The sequence below is a fragment of the Rhea pennata genome, chromosome 4, assembly GCF_028389875.1.
Source record: "Rhea pennata isolate bPtePen1 chromosome 4, bPtePen1.pri, whole genome shotgun sequence".
Taxonomy (NCBI): domain Eukaryota; kingdom Metazoa; phylum Chordata; class Aves; order Rheiformes; family Rheidae; genus Rhea; species Rhea pennata.
In genome coordinates, this window is record NC_084666.1 from 3,824,010 (window position 1) to 3,844,900 (window position 20,891).

Sequence of the window (20,891 nt, forward strand, 5' to 3'; positions counted from 1 at the left end):
GCTAGGAGGCTCTGTGGCATGACAGTTTGTAGCTCAGTGAGCGTACTTGAACTTTTGAATCTTAGGGCAAGTGCCTGTGCCCACCGCAGAAGCAGATGTTTAACCTTAGTAACATCTGCTTTTCCCTTGGGGTAACAGCTTCTGTGAGGGCTTGTTTATACAAATTTGTCCTAGTTAATGAGTCAGTTTGCTTTAATTGCATGTCCCCTGGCTTAACATGAATGCTCTCCTGCAATCTAAACAGCCCTAGAACTGTGCAGATGTGTGTCAACAGGCACAGATGTTAATTACTAGCAAGGTTTTGTCTTAACCTTATGAAAGGTGAATTCTGGAAAGAAGAAAAACAAATGATTTTTTCTTTAGAGATAAAAATCCTTTTTTTTTTTTAAGTCAAGTAAGCAAAATGAAGACATCAGATTAGTTTTAAATGTCTAAACAGTGTTCTTCCAAAATAAGGTTGCAGGATGAAGAGGACATGTGTTTAGCTGTTGCCTTATCTCTTTATATTTCATTTGTCCATCTAGCTGGCTGCTGGCCAGGGGTTCATGCAGGGAGTGAAGTGAAGAATGTGTCTATTTTGGCATCTGTTAGTCCTAGTGAAGTGGGAGTATTCTCTTTGTGCCTCTCTGTGGAGCAGCTACAATGAGATTCATGTTGCTTAACTGCAGCTGTTTAGAAGTGGTATGTCCAGTTAATAAAGTAATTGCAGAGGGTCCTTCTAGAGTCAGCAAAGAAAGGCAAAAGAGAGAGAGAAACCTTGCCAGAGTTTGAGTCAGCTCATCCCCAGATAGATGTTCTCTGGGCACATAAAGCTACGAGCCACGAAAAGCCAGAGGACTGTTGCTTTCTCCTATAGCTTCTTTATCACGGCAAATCCAAGAAGAGCTGCTATGCTGGTAATTCATCAGGGTTTCAGAGCTCCTTATTCTCCTATTTGCAGACAATATGCTGGTTGTGTCTGGTTTTGCTGTATAGGAATCTATGCCAGTGCTTAATCAAGTGCAAGTGCAAGTGGTGGCACAGTTCCCCACTTCACTGAAGTTTTACTCTCTGCCTGTGAACTGGAAACCTGTGTGTGGAGCAGGTAAGTGAAGGAGGAGAGGTGAGAGCAGAGCTGAAGGCTGGACTGAAGCCTCACACTTCCCAGCCTCATGGTATTTTTAATGCTCTTTTTGTATGAAGGCTTCTAATTAATGGCTCCTTTCCTCCCTCGGAAAACCTACCAGGACAGCCCCACTTCACTCCTTCAGTCCTCTGCCTCAGTTGCCAGTAATCCAGCCTTTAAAGCAAGGCTCATGTTTCTCTTGAAGGCACTAAATTTAGCAATTGTTTACTGAGAGGTACTTAAAATTAGCAGCCTCCACAGCAGCAAAGGCCGCTCTGAGTACATGATGAGGAGAGGTTACCCTGGCATCACTGCTGGGCACTTTGACCACTCCGAGACATGCAGCTTCTTCTCTCCAGCTGTGTCCAGCAAGAGTTCATAAGTAGCACAAGGGATGCCAGAAGGCAGAAATGGATGCTTAGATGGTTGGAAGGCCCCTCAGTTACCCAGAATTTATTACAAGAAAGTTACCCAGAAATTCTTACAGGAAAGCTGGCTGGCCAAATTGGAAAAGCAATGGGTTTGGAAGGCAAGGTACTAGGAAAGTGAGACTCTGGTGATGGATCGCCTGGGGCACTGTGCAGACCTGTCCCCAGGTGCAAGAAATGTTTTAAAATGGGGGTTGTTTTAAAAGTTAAAATGAGTGCTGTCCATCTTTTTCTTGTACCTGGAGGGCAGTGATATTGTGGGCCAGATCCTAGATCTGGGCTTAACACCCCTCCCCATACAAATTGTTACTGACCTGAGGTGACCAGAGAAGCCCTTGAACTTCAGTGTCTTTGCATGGCTAAGCCTAAGTTGGTGGCAAAGGGTGGCCTGTAGTTGTCCATGTTGGCATGCAAAGAGGGGATCATTCAGACTGCAGCTACGCCAGTACATCTAATACTCCCCACATTGTTTTTTGGCACAGAGCTGTGGATGTTTATAGTGTTTAGCTCTTTCACCCTGCTGCTGTGTGCAAGCTGCCTCGTGGGAATGATCCCATATCCATGCTAATCCCTAAACCGTGCTAGCTGGCACAAGCCAGGATATAGTAGGGGTTGCTAAAGATATAACAGTGGAGACGATGCAGAGCTTGGTGCCTGGCAAATTTCCCTGGCACTGGTTTATTTGCACTAGCAAACAGACCCAAAGCCTTTTTGGAACAGGAGACTGTGAGACTGTGAACCCCATGGGAGATACAGAAGACATGTAGGAGGAATTAGGGGAGAGGAGAGAAAGAAATGCCAGCAGCTTGGGACATGGGGTAAATGCCACGCTAGGTCTAACCATGTCACTGAGACACTGGGAGCATGGTGCGGGGTGCATATGGACTCAGCTGGGCAGGGAGAGGCAGGGAGATGGAGGGATGTATTGCAGGTTCCTGAGTTGACCTTCTTCCCTAATCGTTAGGAATCAATTTGGTCTTCTGGTTTGCTGAACGTTTGCTTCAGGAAGTCCCTTCCTAGCTAAGGCAGCCAAGCCTTAAGCACCCTCAGGTGCTTAGAGCAGACGGACAAAGCCTCATGGCCTGGCAAAGAGGTAAGAGTTGCAGCTTTCTGCTCTGTGCCCTCCGGGCTGATCCACCCAACGGTTCAGCACATTAATGCCTGCAGGCTTTGTCTGGCTCATCCACAGCAAGGCAATGGGTGAGTAATGCCCTTGAGTATATCAAAACTGGCTTCTCCAGTGGCAGGTGCTGTGCAGGGAAGCAGAGAGGAGCCTGGCATGTTGGCAGATCTGTGTGTCCATCACATCTGCAAACAAGGTAGCAATCTCCTTGGAGTTACTATTCTAGAAACCCAAAGATTTGGCAAAGTCTTTGCAAAGGTCTTGCAGGCCTTCAGTTTTGTTCATCTTTCCTACTGCTTTAGTTGCTAGTACAAGTCTTGGGATTATGTTAGATACAGAATCTTGCTTGCTTGGTGATCTAAACCAAAGAGATCTGGGCTGCTCCATTTTTCCGAAGGACAACTCGGAGGCCCTTTGGTTCCGAGGGTGTTCCACTTGCTGGATTAGAAGATAACAACACTGCTGTAGAGAAGTCCATCTCTGTGGCTGACTGGGCTTGGTCGGCAGCAGTTGAGGCTGAAAATGTGTGCAGTGACTGGATGCTGAAATTGCGGGTGGATAAATGATGAAACAAAATGCCCCTGAATCTGCACCTTGCCGGGTTGGCTATTTCCTCCTCCTGTGGCCATCCCTGGGGCCTCTTGCCTCTTTCCAGGCCTGATGGCACTTGGTAACCCTGTGAGATGTGAGATGCTCATTTCCTTGTGGCAGCCTGCCCCTACAGCCCCACTAGCTTCTAAGGAGTGAGATGGGTCCAACCTGTTGTGCAACCTGATAAACACAGAGAAGGGAAAGGTGATTCTATGCTGCCATCTTGTGGCTTCAAGAACTTATCTTGAAATATTAAATCTGATATAAAAATTGTATGCATACATATTTATATTCAAGTATGAATGAAGTAAAACAGCTAGGAGCCCAGAGAATTAGTCCTAGAGATGGCCCATGGAGTAGATAACTTATCAGCTAGTGAATGATTCTGCTAAAATTTTCTGCTATCCATAATATCACTGTGGATGTGATAACATCGAGGCCTGTGGAAGCGTGCTCCTGGGATTCCCTGATTTGGAGGGTTGGAAGCCACTGAATTTAGAGATGATGTCTGGTTGATGACAGGGTTTCTGCAGCAAGGTCACAGTTACAATGCATTGGAGATGGTATTAAGTCAATGGAAGAGGTTGGTATCCTTCACGGCTCTGACAAAAGCAAATTAGAGCCAGTAATGGAGCTATCCGCCACTGACTGAGGGGCAGTAACCATCTGCGTGTGGCTTCTTTGTCCAACCACTGCCAACAGTGAGGGAGAACCCGTGGGTCAAGTGTGCTCACAGATCAAAATCATGGCCCCAGCTACCTTCCGTTAGACATTTCTGTGTGAGCTGGGAGTCAAAGTTTCTTATAGTTAATGAAGTTTAAGGGCTCAATAACATAAGATATGCTGGGATATATGAAACATCCACAGGATATTGACAGGACCTATGGGAGAGAGACAGAAGAAGGTAGATGCCTTCTCATCTGAGTTCCTGGCAGACTCTGTTCCTAAATGGAGTCCTTTCTCACCCTAATTGGGATGTTCTTTTCCACTCAAAAAAATGATGGATGGCATTCCTTCACTCACCTGAGCACTTCTTACAGCCGTGGAGAAACCATAGATGGAGAAGTTCCTGAGGACTCCTCCTAATAAACCCTGATGAATCTTGGTGGTCTCCTGTGGGTTGGAGTTTGAGTGTCATCTCTTCAGAGCATCCCACACATCCTTATCTGCCAGGTTTTCCACTGGCAGGCTGATCCAGGTGGCTGTTATTACAGAAAATTACTTAAAGATCCCCCATGCTATTTGTTCAGTCCGTGAACTTCTGGCTGGGGAAAAGCAAGTGAGCTAGGATCACACAGAACTTGGTCCTCTCTGGCTAAAGAGAAGCAACAATGTGCAACCAATCTTCTCTGTTGGAGTTGCAGCTCTGAAGTAACACATCTGGCTAGGGCTGAGGCTGGCAGTGTGTAGAAACAGCAGTAAACAGGTCCTGCAGCTCATGAGGGTACAGCAACAATGTGCTGAATACTTAAGGATTTACATGAGCTGTAGGGACGTATGAGAGCTCAGCACCTTTCAGGATCTGCTTTCCCATTCCCACTCTGTTCCCACATTATGGCTCTTCCTGCAGGAAAAAATGGTCACACATGGTAGTGGTCTGGAGACACAAGAGTGTCTAATGGGAGTCCCAGGAAGACTGGCCTCCCTTTGCACGATCAGGCAGCAGTAACATATAATTTGGGTGACTGACCAGAAGGAATGAGTAGCTAAATGAAATTTGGTCAAGTAAAAGACTCTGATCCGAGGAGCATTAGCTTTGTCCATCGTGTGGACAAAGAAAAGAAATGCAATATCCTTCGAGAAGCACTGGGAGAGATTTCCTAACTTCACTTAGCCTGGCAGCTTCAGTGCAGGCTTAGAAAGACAAGAAAGATAAGTGACGTGAGTGTGAGAACAGCAATAAAATGAACAATTATGTAATGAGGAGAAGCAACAGGGGGGGCATTCTCATGAGCAGTGTGGCCCTGGCCAGAGTGACTTCCAAAGAGCAATTTGCAAGGCATCTGGCAAATGAACATTACCTAATGGAAAGGCAACAGCGCAGGCAGTGATTAATGGGCTGGAGAAATTGATTTATAGAGAGAGAGAGAAAAAAATAAAATAGCAGAGCTAAATATGTAGCGTTTGGCTGGGCAGTGGGTGAAGGCTGAAATGATGTGACGCCAAGAATGTTGGAGGATTTGGCGGGTGCTCCGTGCAAGGAAGGAGAGAATTCTTGCTGGCATGGATGAGGTGGTTGGGAGCAGGGGATGGTATCAGAGCAAGGAGAGAGAGGGCATGCAATGATCCTGCTGATGAGAACTTGTATGTGCGGTGTTCAGTAGTGCTGTGCTAAAATTCACCAACTGAGGGCCTTAAATGTCCAGGAAATTTGGGTGCAGAGAAACCAGAGGAAAACTTCTTCTTCTCCCCTGTAGCTCATTTCATTTAAAACAAAGCTGAACACTGTAAATTTAGGCCATGGAGTTTGACAGGGGCTTGAAGATTGAAGGTTAGATCTTGATCTGCCCTAAATCAATGCAGCCTTATTGCCTTCAGTTAATAGATTGAGTTATCCCAGCTGGTGATCTGCTCCTGCTAGCTTAATGTACGTGCTCATACCTCCAGTAAGGAAGATAATGTATAGTCATATCATAATCACAGTAATACTGTTTTTTTTAGGGGAAATATGTTATCTAGATGGTGGCTTTTTACTGTTACTGGTGATTCTAACTCAATCCAGATATGGGGACACAATCTTCAAAAATCCGCTCTGGTTGTGGTGGATTTTGTGCAGGCTGAGAGGTACATCCTCTCAGACCTGGGGATTTTTTAGTACCTGCACTTGCTTGTGCTCGTGAATATATCCAGAAACCGTGGCTAATTCATAGTCTATTGATCTATACTACTTGATTTTCCTGAGTTTCCCTGGTAAATGGATTGAATTCTTGCCCACTTTTGTGTAGGTAACATCATGCTTCTGCCCTTGTGGTCCACACAAGTAAGGAGCTGTGCTCCTGTCCCGTCCTGCGCTGCTGTCCTCTCTGATCTGGACTAGGCCTTTCTGGTACTTGTCCACTCGAGCATATGTGAACCTTCAGCTGTCATAAGTGGATGTCTGCCTAGTTGTGTCAGTGGCCTTATGGTACTTTTTACAAGGAAAGACAGTAGTTGACCCTCACACCAGTCATGTAGGGTCATGCAAGGTCTCTGCAGAGACCCAGCTGCCCTGAGTTTTGGAGTGAGATCACCTGCACACCCTGCGATGGCTCTACAAGCAGAGATGCAGCTTGACGTGGGCCTGTGGGGACCATTCAGTTCACCTCCTTCCCTCTCCCAAGCAGAGCAGCTCCCAGGGCTCTGAAGAGCACTCCTCCTGTAAAGAGCAAACTAAGGTTTGGTCCTGCCATCAGGAACCTCTCTGTTTTCTGTTGTCCTTTTGATTAAAACAACAATTTAATTGCCATATAGCAGCCTTCTGATGGGACTACTGGAAAAGGCAAGGTGATTTTCTACAGACATTTCATGACATCAGCCCCAAGGAAACTTTTCTGCTATGAGTTTTAAATGGAAAAATAACTTTGTTACCACCAAAGAATGGGAATATCAAGCTGCCTGCTGCCACAATCGTCTCTAAATAGGCTAGGCTTTCAGCAAAATCAGGATGGAGAAACGACAGCTTTATCCTGTAATGCCTCTTCAGTCAAGGATTAATTTTAGCTGGTTGTCTCTGCTGCCTGAATCACACCTGGAGACAATACAGCCCTCTTAGAAAGGAAGAGCTCTTCTAAAACTAGCTTCTGTCCAGTACCTCACATGATCACATTTTCAGATGAAAAAGCTACATTTGAAAAAAGCATATCCCTTTAAAAGTCTCAGTTTATGAAAAGAAGTGCCAAACTATTCACAACTGCAGATAACTTGTACTCTCAGATAATCTGCACAAAAATCAGAATCACGGGGACTAGGGACATAGCCAGAATAGATGACAACAGATCAAAGGTGGATGGAAAGGGTGGATTTGGATAAAATCCTCCTCGTATTATCTAGAGCTGTACCCAACCAACACTGCAGCTGGGTTACAGTTTTGTTTGTCTGAAATGAAAACTCTTATACATACGTGTAAAACTGCAATGATTCTCACTCCCAGGTCTCTCCTAAGCAGAGACTGCCAATGATGTTGACTTTTTAAGTGGCTGCATGACCTTGGACTGATCAGATCAGCTCTGAACTCATTTTCTATCAAGATCCCTTCCCAAAGCTAACTCTAGTCTTGCGCTCTCCACCCTAGTTCCTATTCCCATCATCTTCTGCTGAGTGTAATGTCCTTGCTATGTGGTAGCGTCACTGCAGCCACGCCTGTTAGTCCTGGATGAATATTTCCACTGGGAAATGCAAAAGTGGGAGAGAAGGAGTTTTGCTGAGCCAAGCGAGGCTCATCGTGCTTACCCCTGCTCTGAGGAAACTGAGACACGTCTTCAGCCCCCGTGGATCCAGACCCAGAGATGCCTCTGACCTTGAAGGATGGTCGTCCTTGCAAGAGGGAAGGTTACTGAGGATAGTGTTAGGGGCTGCACCTCTGCTAGTGGTCACCTGGGGTCACCTCATGGCCTCCAGCCCTGTCCAGTGATTGTCCACACTATTTGTTGTCAGGCTGCCTTGGCTTTAACCTGGGACAGCTACCTCTCTCCTAAATAAAATTCTACTCTGAAGGTTTTTTTTCTGCAGCATGTTCCTGACCCAATACTAGATGTAGGGGACGAGCCTTTCTGGTTTGGAAGATCAGCCGGTGGAGACAGTCTTTTATCAAAAGGTGGTGTGGTGGGAGGTTCCCAAAGCTGCTTTGTGATCAGGTAAATAAACAAACAAACAAACAAACAAAAACTGAGCATCTCCATCTCTGATCCTTGCATATGTCTCTCTGTCCTGCTATTGCATCCCGTGTACCTTGTCAGGGAATCCCGGAGGGAGCACATAGCTGTGATTGTCAGAAGGGGAACTGGATCAGGCACTTCCTGCAAACGCTGCAGAAGGTTGCACACTAGGATCGGTGGTAAACAGACCAGCCGCCTTTGTTGCCTTCAGTCACCTTCACTTTTGGTCAGGGTTGTGAGAGCAGAACTGACTTGGGTAGCTGGCAAACCCCCTAGGAACAGGGGATGGCGTGGAGCTGGTAGGGATGTGTATCCATGCTGCCCTTGTCTCCTGGATTTCAGCTAACGCAGAGCCTAACTCTACATGAAATAGGTAGGAATAGTCATCTGAGCAGGAGTATATCAAAATCAATTGTACCAGTAGGGAAAATATAAGGAAGAGAGAAAATCATTAAGGTTACTAAATATATATGACTTCCCTGATACCCTGAGCTGAAAATAGTTGGAAGCTGGGAAAAATACTAGGGAAAAGTATCGTATGCAACTGCCATGCCATTATTCTCCATTGTAGGCATTTCCTTGACAACTGGATGAGACGGGCTCAGGATATGGGGCTTGAGGTGTCATGGTCTGACATGACACTGTTGATGTTACGTTCAAATGGATTTTGCTAAGAGACAGTATCATGTTCAGTCAGGCCAAAGTAAAATGCGACCAAAATAGACCTTAGTTTTTCAGGGCTGTATTTTTTGTCCTCTACTAAGATTTCTTGTATTTTCATGATGGGACTTGACTCAATTCCCTTTGGGACCAGGGTTGTTGATTGGACCTTGTTGTAGCAAATCAGAAGATAGCTGATTTGAACGAGGCAGAAAAGACTGCTCTCCCTACTCCTTTCTCCCCTCTTCCTGTGGCTCTTACCACAATGCTCTTACTCCCTGCCCGTCATTTAAGCATGGGTTGCTTTGGCTTTAGGCTCATCTGGAGAGTGGGAAACCTCCCACTGGGTCTGCAGTGAAAAGAAGAGTGAGGCAAGGACAATGCCCAGGATTAGGCAGAAAACCTCTTAAAGAAGATCTGCTGAAATCATTTTTTGAGAGGAAGCAGATTGATTTTTGGAGGTTTCCACCAGGTCCCTCCTATTCTCTCTCCTCAACTCTACCCTGTGCCAAACTGGCCCTGTACATGGCTGTGGTTAGGGACTGCCTGGAGCAGGTCTTCAGACAGGTCAGGAAAGGCAGAGGGAGAAATCAAGCAGCAGGAGGGCAGGAACCTCTTAGGAACAGTAATGGAGTAGTAAGGCATTTGAGAAGACAGCTGGCAAACCTAATACCATTGAGCAGCCTTGGCTGGGACCTGTGGAAAGACACTCCTCTGCAGGTAATGGGTTCTAGGTGAGCCCTGCAAGTCATTTTGTGAGGAAGAGCTCAGCTTCAGTGGTTAACTATAGATAGAGAGGGTTGGCAGGTGGAAGGAAAGTTAAATGGTAACGTGGTGGCACCATGTTTCGTGTCTATGGCACAAACTACAGCTTTGTTCCTAAGGTGCTCTCAAAATATTTGGAAAGGGGAAGTCTGGACTTCTGTCCTGGAGAATTCGTTTCAGCTGGATGGGATATTAATTGCATCACTTTCTGCAGAAATGCAGTGACCGCACTAGCCTGGCTGGCTGCTGAAACGTAGATGAAGCTTTGCTGTGAGTCAAAGCGGCAATGCATTGCTCTCTCTCCAGCCCCCACTGCCTCAGTCCCAGAGAGGGTAAATAATGTCAGACATTGGTCTTGACTTTAGCTTCTCCTTGGTGCACTGGGGAAGATTTGCATTATCACAGATCACAGGTTGTTGTTATTCAAAATCTTCTCATTAGAAATAAAAACAAGACAAAAGAATTAAAGATAAACTCACTGCCCACAAGAGACAGTTTATCAGATTTGTGGAAATCAGTGTGGATCCACATACTTATTTGTAATTTCATTGATTTTCCCCAGGTGAGGCTCTGAGCTGTCATTTATTGCCCGGAGGGATAATTTGGATGTTGTGGACACCCTTTTAGAGACCCTTTCACTTGCTCTGTAACGTAAGAGTTAGAGAAGTGGCTAACAATTGGTAAGACTATCTGATCTTGAGAGTGGTTTTGATAGCTTTAAGAAAAAAAAAGGGAAAAAGTTATTATTTTACACTTGGAGGCAAGTCAAAGAATCCAGGGCCTCATCCAAAGCCCATTAAAAATAAAGGAAAGATTCATGATGACTTCAGGATGTTGGGGGTCCTGCCATTAATGACCAAGAAAAATAATCCTGGGCTGTTTGTAAGCCAGTTGCACGTGGGCTGTGGTGGGCTGGAGCTTCACATCAGATGGTCCCTTAGGAGCTAATCTGATTATGTGCCTGTTGTAATAAGGCAAAGTTTTTATCTCTGTCTAGCCAGTTCTGATTTACTTACATACTTCCTATATAGCCTTACATAAAATATTATTTCTGGCTTATCCAGCCCTTCATATCTGCTGGGCAGAAACTCTATTGACCCAAGTACCTAGAACATGAATTATCTATAGAGAGTTTTTAAAGTCAGATACAGAAATTGTTTCACTGCAAAGGCTCACAGTAAAGCACTTGATCCAGTTTCCAAATGGCAATTTGGAATGGATTAAAATGAAAAATGGAAATGGCTGTGGATTATGCTGAGTGTATATAAACTGAGAGGCAACTAGAGGTTCCTCTGATATTGGGAATTCTTTTGCATTGTCTAAGGAAACTGAGGTAATATATGTCTTAAATGGAGAACATACATGCCCTAAAATTAGAACCATTGGTAGTAACAACAGTAATAAAAATTGAGCAGTTTCTCTGCTCATTTTGAATTGTTCATGGAGGGTCAAAGAGTACACTTTGCTGTATCTTTTTTCCTTAACTTGGCCCCTTCCAGTGGATCTTCTCTCATCTCACTTTTGTCCCTTCATTATGACCATCCATTTAACTTTTTTTGCATGTGGGCCTGGGACCATGGGTGCAATCAAATTGTTAAAATTGCTCTAATGTATTTGGCAGGGAGCAGGAACTTGGCCCGTTGGGGCTGGAGGTGAGGGTCAGACTGCATGGGCGTGAGGAGGTTCTCCCAGTCCCTGTGATGTTGATTCTGACCACGGAGAAGGTCAGATTCTGACCACGACTGAGATTTTTTTAAAGAGGACAGAGAGAGGAGGAGAGATGCTGATGTGACTTTTAATACTCCCTGTTAGAAAGAGATCTGAGCCAGTCACAGCTGAGAGATGCAAAGCATTAGGAGAGATCACTTGAAGGTCAGTGAACTTTAACAGAGGAACACTTACTGATAACCCTCCCTGCACATCAGAGTATCTGTGAGATTAACAATTGCTGCCTTTAGAATTGATTTTGCTACCCTGGATCATAGCGTGTTGAGGTTAAAAGAGTTGCATTTTGAGCTTTTATTGTGCTGTGACTCTTTTAGATAGAAGTAACAGTTTTGGCAGCCTTTTAGGGATTGCAATGATTTTGTGTTTCTTAGCTGTGAGGTATTAAGGAGGAGGATAAAGAGGAGGTTAGAAGGCAACAGGAAATCGCGCATCTCAGTGGTGAGAGGCAATTGGTGTCACACCAGTTGCACCATAGTGTCTCTCCAGAGGGAGGCAAACAGTGGAAAATGAAACAACGCCATCCCGAATCCTAGATGATGAGGGGAAATGGGAGGGTCTCAGGGGGACACAGGCAGAGTAGATGTGGCACCGAAGCCCTAAGAAACGAGACAGCTGATGAAAGGAGCAATGGTCATTATTTCAAGAGTGGCCTTCAGGTCCAGAAACCAGTACAAAGCACCCTGAAGACCAAAAGATTGTTAATGAATTAGGAACATCAATGAAGCTGATTTAGGCAGTGCTCAAACTGAGACAAAGCGGACGGCGGGGTGGTACCCACGTGACGTGAACCCTGCTTTATACAGCTGAGCGGAGGAGCTGTGCTTGCTTTGCTTAAAAGCAACACTTTGTGAAAAGAAATAATGGGGAGAAGTTACGGAGATCAAAAAGGGAGAAAAATGAGTTTTCCCTAATAGCAGTGTATATACCTTTATGAGAGATACAGGATATGATAGTGCTTTTATCATAAGCTTCAGTGACAATAAATAGACCAATTTACTTATTCACTGGGGAAGTCTGATGAAGATGTATTAACATAAAAGTGACTCAGTCTCTGTCTTTCTCTGTCTATATTCTGCTGATTAAATCCCATTTGTTTTCCCCTTTTAGTGACAAACTTTACTTTTAATGATCAGTAAGGTTAACATACCATTTTTTCTAAGTGATTACGTTTCTATGTCTTTGTTTTTGGAGGGATTTTGGAGAAAATTAAATGAGACTGGTATTTTTTGTAAACTTTTTCCATTATCTGGGGAAATTCTGAGATTAGTGACTGACTGTCTCATGTGATGGCAAGTAACATGGCAATAGTGCGCTAATTTATACTGCTATAGAATTTCTATATGTAATTAAGGACAGACAAGCAATATAAAAGCTAAAGGTCATTGTGGTGCCAACTCCAGGCAGATGGTGATATGGGGAGGTACAGAGGGCGCAGCCAGCAGGTTTCATAAGCCCTGAGGCACAATTTAAATCTATGTTTGCTCTTATTCTAGAGGAAAGCGAGAGCTGAACTCTTTAGAGCATCCCTAAAGTTTAGAGCAGCCTCAAATTGTTTAGAGCACCCCCCAAACATCTTGGTGGTGTTTTTTACCGAACGTGTGGCTCTATCCGGCCTCAGCTTCCCTGTGTGTCCATGAAGAGGAGGGAGAGGTTGCCTAAACTGAGCAGGAACAAGCAAGGTGCTGCCACAGGCAGATTTTCAATTATTACGGCTGGCATAATATCAACTGTTATGTGTCATGTGCCCGTGAGCAGCAGTGGATCCTGAATCCCAGACCCTGCTGAGTTTGGAAACACGTGAGCTCTGAGCAATGCTGGCTCTCACACGCATGGGGTCTCCCATGAGGAACAGGTCATAACCAGCTCTGATTCCTCTCCTCTTTCCTGGGCTCCCACCATCACAAGAATCAAACCATGATTACTGGAGTGTCAAGCTAGGAAGGCCTTTCCTTTGGGTATTTATTGCTTGACCTTGGTATGCTTTTCATCTCTGATCCTATTGATGACAGCACAGATATAATGAAGAGTTATAACTGGTCCGAACAAAGCTGGGTGATGAGAACTTAGGTCACTAATGATTTATGATAGCCACTGGGTTTCAGGGCGTGCCGACATTAAGAGTACATCTGAAATGAAATACCAGGGACTGTGTTTTTCCCTTGACATAAACAACTCAAAAACAGCAGAGAAGAAGATCCTTTTTACTTTTTATTATGGAAGTTTTTAATATTCTGGACAATGGCCAATGTTTTTCAATGAAGTGTCTTTAAAAAATGTGCCCAGCGAACTCTGAGGCCTTTTGAAGGGTGTGCTTATGGCTGCACTGTAGCTTGGTAAGAGATGCTTCTTCCAAGCTTACTCAGAGCCTCTAATCACGTCCTTCCATTGCTTCTCTCCAGACCAAGATGACAGCTGTAAAGCTTTGTGCTCTGCATGTCATGGAAAAAGAATGGCATTTTTCACAGGGGAGTTTCACCCAGCACAAATGGCAGCCTACAGAAAAAGCACCTCCTAAGAGGGAAAGCTGGGAGTATTACACATACATGCTCTACTATCCACAGAATCATTGACTCAAGGGATAAATGAGGTTGGAGGACTCTACTTCAGCCAACTGCTTAAACCGGGGCCAGCTTCAAGGTTAGCCTAGGTTGCTCAGGGCCTTCTTCAGTCAAGTTTTCAGTATGTCCAAAGGTGTAGATTGCACAGCCCCTGATCCAGGCCTGCACTGCTTCCACGGGGAAGACTTTTTTCCTTAATCCTAATGGGAATTTCCTTTGTTGCATCTTGTGCCTGCTGCCTCCTGTATTTTCACTGCATATTCAAGTGGCATCTGGCTCTGTCTTATACATACTCCAGCCTTCCGACCACCTCTGTAGCCTCCACCAGACTCTTCCAGGTCCCTCTGAGTGGCAGCTCTGACCCCCAGTGTATTGACTACTCACCCCAATGGGTGGACTCCAAGGACATTGCCCAGAGCTGTACTGGTGCATCAGAGATTGATATTCTGATATCTCCCTAAAGATGTCTTCCCTTTGTGGAAGGTAGGATGATTCTCTTTTTCTTGCTTAATTATTCATATTCTATGCAAATGTAAGGTTCTATCTTTCTATCTTTTCAAACAGCTAGTGATGATATTCACTTGGATTTATTCGATGCAAGACTCTCAAAGCAGGAGCTCCAGCTCCTCTTTCAGCCTTTCTCATAGTGCATTGCAGGGCAGGAAGTCTTTTTTGCATTTGTTCAGCACTGAGCTGAGAGAGTCCAAATTCATTTGAAGATATTTCCAAATCCTTTCTAACAGTTATTTTGATCCCTGATCACTTCATTGAGTATCTCTTGAAGAGATTTGAGAGTTGGAATGTTTTAAACCTGTATTAGGTATTTGTTACCTGGTGCAATTTTTGTTTCCATATTTGCCTAAATTGTTAATGCGAATGAGCTTATTCCTTTAAAACCTGTTTTTATCTAGTCACTGCCCAAGACTTTTGTTTCTGTGATGCTAATAACATTTTTAGGAATACATTGGCATAAGCAACATTTTCTCATTTAAAACAAATATCTGACCCGTTTACTTTGCAGTCACCTGAAAAATATTGGCGTTTGCTATTAGCCTGTCCATTGCTTCCATGCAAGTAAGTATTTGGTCTAGTAAAGGCATATGACACATGCTGTACACAGTGTTTATACTCTGATATCCCTTACAAAATTCCTCAGAAGTGATATCATCTGCTATTCTTCCCTTTCTCTTTCCCATACAGTCATTATTGTCTTAATTTATGAAGGTTTTACAGTGTGTAGTTTTGTATGTTATATTCTCCAGTCTCTCCTGAAATTTTCCCTAGCTTTCTCTAAGCTGTCATGTGGTAAGGTAAAAGGTCTTCTTCTGTTTTAGTAACTGATGAAATAAATGAAGAAGAAGCAAAATGTATGATTGAACAGTCATTAGAATTTGTTAGACATTTCCTTAAGATAGGGCCGGGGCCTATAATAGTCACTACACTCCAAAAAAGTCTGAGAATGATGTAAACAGATTGGTAACTGTTTGCTAACTATTCTTTGTTAATCAAAGTACTCAAAACTAATGCTAGATGTGAATATTTGTGGAAGAGATCTCATGATACTGTATTACTAGGTGGTGAATTTAATATTGATGAGTGCAAAATAATGCAGATGAGGAAAAAGCTGTGCATAACTGTCATGCATTTAAAAGTAGTTATTAGCATTCAGGAAAGAGATGCTGAACCACTGAAAATAGCTGAGATGTAAACATAACCTCACTACTCAGCTGTGGTCAAAAAGGCCATAAGATGTTAGGATTTATTAGGAAAAGAACTGAGAATAAATGAAAAATATCATCATGCTGTGTGCATAATGATGTTAGGCACTTAATGATATCCCTGGGGGAATTACAACTGATATAGTCAGATTAACTCTGGCCACACACTTTCAGAAAAGGATATAATAGAACTAGAAAAGGTCAAGGGAAGGAGAGCCCTGATGAGCAGAAGCATGGAAAAACTTCATATTCAGACAGACTAAATCGGACAGGACTCCGAGCTTGGCCCTGTGGTGTCTGGCCATGCACCGCAGATGGGCCTGTTGGCTCACCCCTGAGTGAAGATGTGATTCCTCCCTAAGCCCAGGACTCTCAAACTCCCCCGACAGTCTTGCCAGAAGCAAAGTCAGGGTGGAAGGATCCATAAAAACGCCACACGTGGCCTGCACTTGATTCCACGTGCCTTGGGGAGCAGCAGAAGGTGGGGCAGAGACAAGATCGTCCCGGGAGGGCTACGCTGCGTGTCAAAGCCCAATTCCCTGGCTTAAAAGGTGGGGGGGAGGGGAAGGGAGAAAGAGACCTCCCAGGCTGTCAGTCAGGTTGCTTTCTCTGCTAATAAATTCTTCCAAAATTAATACCTAAATGAGAAGAGTAAAAAATAGCTTGTCTAACTGCCTGGCCCATTTCCACCAGCTAAAAATAGCTGCAGTGGCCCTTGGTAGAAAAATGTAATGTACAGAAAATGGACACTAAAAATAGAGCAAGAAATAAACAAATGACTCAGGAAGAGAAGAGAAGAAGAGAGCAGAGGAGAGGAGAGGCGAGGAGAAGATGAAATATTTCTGTCCTGGTTCCTTCAGGACAGCAGCTCAGCTCGATATATTTCCCCCTTTCAGCAAAACAGGTGCAATCTTTGGTCAATATTTTGAGCTCAGCAGCACTTGCCAAGTCAGGCAGAAAAACATTTATCTTTTAGCCCAGACAGAGTATTATAATAGTTTAGCTTGACCTCCTGTATAGGAAGGGCAGGAAAGCAGATTTTTGCATCAAGACCATTACTTCTCTGGAGCCAGGGCATGCATTCTGAAAAGGTGTCTCGGTTCCTGACTGTGAAGTTTTGCATTTCAAGAATCTCTCAGAAGATCTGCTCCAGTGAATTACTCCCCTGTTCATATTTACACTTTATTTTTAGTGTGAATTTGCCTCACCTCAGCTTCTTGCCACTATTAGTCCTTCGCCTCTCAAATGAGAGAGTCTGCTTTCTCAGATATCGAGAGGTCACTGCTGTTGAGGCAGTCTGTGAACAGAGGCACGCCGTTAAAGCATGGTTGACTCTCAGGAGTAACGCTGGACTGGAGGAAGGATGATTGTTTAGGGGCTACTAGAAGTCGATGGAGATTGGGATGAAAAGAGACACCATCTCCACTGCTAAATTAATCACTCGGGGGATGTTTATTCCTTGTTTCTCAGCACAATCCTTTGCTCAGTTTTGGCAATCTCATAAGCAACTTCTAGGTACCGTTTGGGAGCAAGCACAAGGCGGAAAGCCTTCCCCTGGACACCAGGGATTAAGTCAGCTTTGAGGGCTGAGTGTGTTTATGGAGCACAAAAGGGACAGACCATTGCAAGATGGTGGGATATAGGGCCAGGAAATGTCCTAAGGTAGCAGGATGTGAAGACTCTTGGCTGTGGCCAAAGGGAGCTGCCCACATGGAAACCCAAGAGGACCTTGGATTTTCCTCTCTTAAAATGATCTCACCTGAGTTTTGTAACCTCATTGCCATCATCGAAAATGGACTTCTAGGTGATAAATACATTTAGAAAAATAAAGCAGCTTACTGGGAAACCACTGGGTTGTGCAAATCCAGCCCAACGGGCTTTGAGATAATTTCTACCTGAGCCCATTAGTTATTGATTTGTTACTGGTTAGTCATTCTTGTTCAGACTTGGATCCGCTAACATCTCTAGATTTTTTTTTCCCACAGAGTTGTCTTTTCTCCAGCTTTGCATTTCTGAAGTTGATTATTCCTGCTGAAGTGTAGAACTTCATACTTACTACATTAGGGTCAAATATGTTGTATTTTACTGAAACCATTCCTTAAATTTGCCAGGGTCATTATGATCCTGATCTTGAATCTAATCCTGTCTTCCGTGATTCTTGCAATTCTACCTGCTTCATGCAATGTCAATGGTTAAAATATTGACTGGAGCAGGACCCAGGAAAGAGGTCCTTATAGATCTCATGAGGGATCTGTATAAATCTGAGTCAACACTGTGTATGTTAAAAGGCTTAAAAGCCTTTCCTTGCTTAGACATGGATTCCAGTTAGTTCTGTGTTCATCTTGTAATAATTTCATCCAAATTTTATATATATATACACACATTTTTGCATGTAAGATTGTCACATGACAAAATCCACAGCCTTGCTAAAGTCCACATATTCAACATCTTCCTCTGCTCTATGTACAGGACAAGCTGCCTGTTACAGAAGGAACTAGATTGGCTGGATTTGTTCCTGACAAACCCATGTTGGCTATTTCCTCATATATGTCTGCATGGGATTTGAATTTTCATTTTTCTATTTTTCCATGAATTGAATTTTACTTGGCCATTCAATGGCACATGCATGTGTGTGGGGTGATGGCCCTTTCTCACAACGTCGATATTCAAGCTGTAGTCTTTTGCTTACAGATTTTAAAAGCTGAGAGTGGGGTTAGTAACCATGGTATAGTCAGCAATAGGCAAATCATTCACAAAACTTGAAAAAACATTTCTCTCATTTCTTGGGGTTAGGGTACAGAGGAGGGTATATAGAATAATATAGAATATAAAATGATATGGCTCAAACAGACAGAAAAAAGAATATTTTTGCCAAAAGAGCATGAACATATATTTGAAGAGTCAAATATGTATTTATTTATTTGTGTAACTATGTGTGTCTGTGTGTACATATCAATTTATACATATGAGTAAATGTATACCTATATAAAAATGTATTTATGTGTTGTCAAAAAGCACATGTTCTGAAGCTTTGAAAAGCAACATTTACACTTGCAAGACTAAAGCAGGTTAGAAATTAAAGCATCTCAGCAATCACAGGTAAATTGGATTTGGACAGTGAGTCATCTGTTCAGTACTGTAGTAATAAACATGCATAAAACAATAGCAATTTACTCTCAAATTAATGTTAGTGCTCTCAGGGTAGCAAACTTTTAAAACCCATAAAGCTACCCTGCCATTTTATAAACAGCGTTACTCAAGAGCATTCCATATTTTCTATAATTTGCTGAGACTTTCTGATCTATATTAAGGCAATTTGTAAATGGCAAAGTGCTTTGGGGACAGCTTCATGCAAGTATAGCTTTGCCTTGCGTGTTCCTGTCAGGGTATGCTGGGCTTTGGGGTTTTTTGGGGTGTTTTTTGTGTACCTCTCAGATTCAGACATTATCTGAAACTCTGGGCTCTTTTTAGAACAGATTTTTTTTTACATATCTGAGTTCTTCTATTCTGTGATCTTCCACCCACTGTTTCTTTCACCGTGACTGCCATTTCCCAAGGAGAGATGTCTTGTAACGGTCTTCTACACACTACATGAACTCAGCCTCCTGGCTATGGACCGGGTTATGGTTGGGACTTCTTCCTTTCAAAACACCTTCCTACCACAACTCAACTCAAATTGCTAATCCATAAGTGACCGAATTAGGCTTTGCAGCAATAACAGACCTGCTAGGAGAGAGCGACAGGCTCTGAAGAGGCAGTGCTCTGTCTCTGGGAGGTGGTGTTACTACTTAATTACAGTTAGGTTTCAAAGAGGTTCCAAAATAACTGTAGTATTTAGGAGTCTTCTTTCTTTCATTCCTTTTTTATTTATTTATTTTTTTCCATTTGGAAGGTAGCAGCTTGTATTTTTGCAGTTGAAGAAGGAGGACTCCTGTCACTCCAAGTTTATGCACCACGTTTGGTTGTGTTCATGGGCCAACAAGTCCTTCTGGTAGATGGAGCAGAGCACATACTGAGTACTGTCCGGATTTCAGTGCTAGCTGTTTCCTTTCCACACTCATGTCACAGTGTTTGATGCAGGTGCAATTAGTTTTTTTGAAAGCAGATGCAACACTACGGATGAATGCCATCATAATACTGACCAGGCATAATAAACTGGAGGAGAATATCTCTTAGAAAATTCAGAATCTGTTTTCAGTTGTAAAATGGGAAAATATCAACCATCACAGGAGTTGGGCTGGGCCTGGACTTTTTATGAAATGCCCAAATGCTTTCTCCAAGGTCTGAGTGAGATGTTAGCATTGGTCAGTCAGACCTATTATGGGCAGAGTACCTGCCTTAATTCAATCTTTTCTTAAGGTAAAGGAGGGAAGTTCAGAAATTTCAAAACTACGTGAAATGTCTTGCTTGAGACTGTGCTGTGAACCTGAAATTGAGATAGGAGAGCTGGGTATAATAAAGGGAAGATGAAGCTTCCAGAAGATGCATAAATATTATTTTTGATGCCCACACCCCACCCTCCAAACCCCAAGACATCCGTTATCCACTAGGATTGCATAAAGGAGCTCTTTAAAGTTAGAGGAGTTTGTTTTATTGAAGTGAACAGAACTGAACATTGTGCTCTGAGCCTTTTTTTTTGTCCTCATGAGACTTGTAGTTAGGTTACTATCTCTGATCTGTCCTCCCCACTGTCTTGGCAGGACTATGTCTCCCAGGATGCCCATGGGACTGGGTGATGTGGTCCATCCTGGGAGTCACACATTGCTAAGACTCTTGGTGACATAGTAAAAGACAGTAAATTGCTTGTCTCTTTTTTACTTTGGGGCAAAGGGTGAATCTGAGCTTCACTTTCTGCCTTCTTTACTTCTGTTCCCGGCTTAGAGATCAGCTCCTTCTGCCATGTCCCTGCACTAATTTTGTGCAAGATGTTTTATGTCTTATCTTCTAGCACTATGTGGATGTCTTGGATAACCTGAGATGTTTCAAATGGCATGAAACACCTATAGTTAGGCAATAAATTTTTGCCCTAGATCTCAATGACAAGATTTAACCCCCTGGCTGATATGTAGACATCTCTTTGTAATGCAGGTGTCTTAATCTGTGAATTGAACCCCACCAGAAAGTATATAAGAAAATCAAACCTGCTATACATGGTCTGCACCTGTAAGGAGGAATATTTAGAGATCTGAATGCTGAAAAGAAGTTGAAACATTTGCACAAGCTGGCCAAAGTTTCTTGGGTAATCTCCAGGCAAATCCCAGCCCCAGCTACAAGTTTTCTATGGCAAGTTCTTCAAAGTCAGTCCTTTCAGGAGCTGGTTTTTAATTTATGAGTGGTATTCAGTAACTGAAATTCCTTTGGA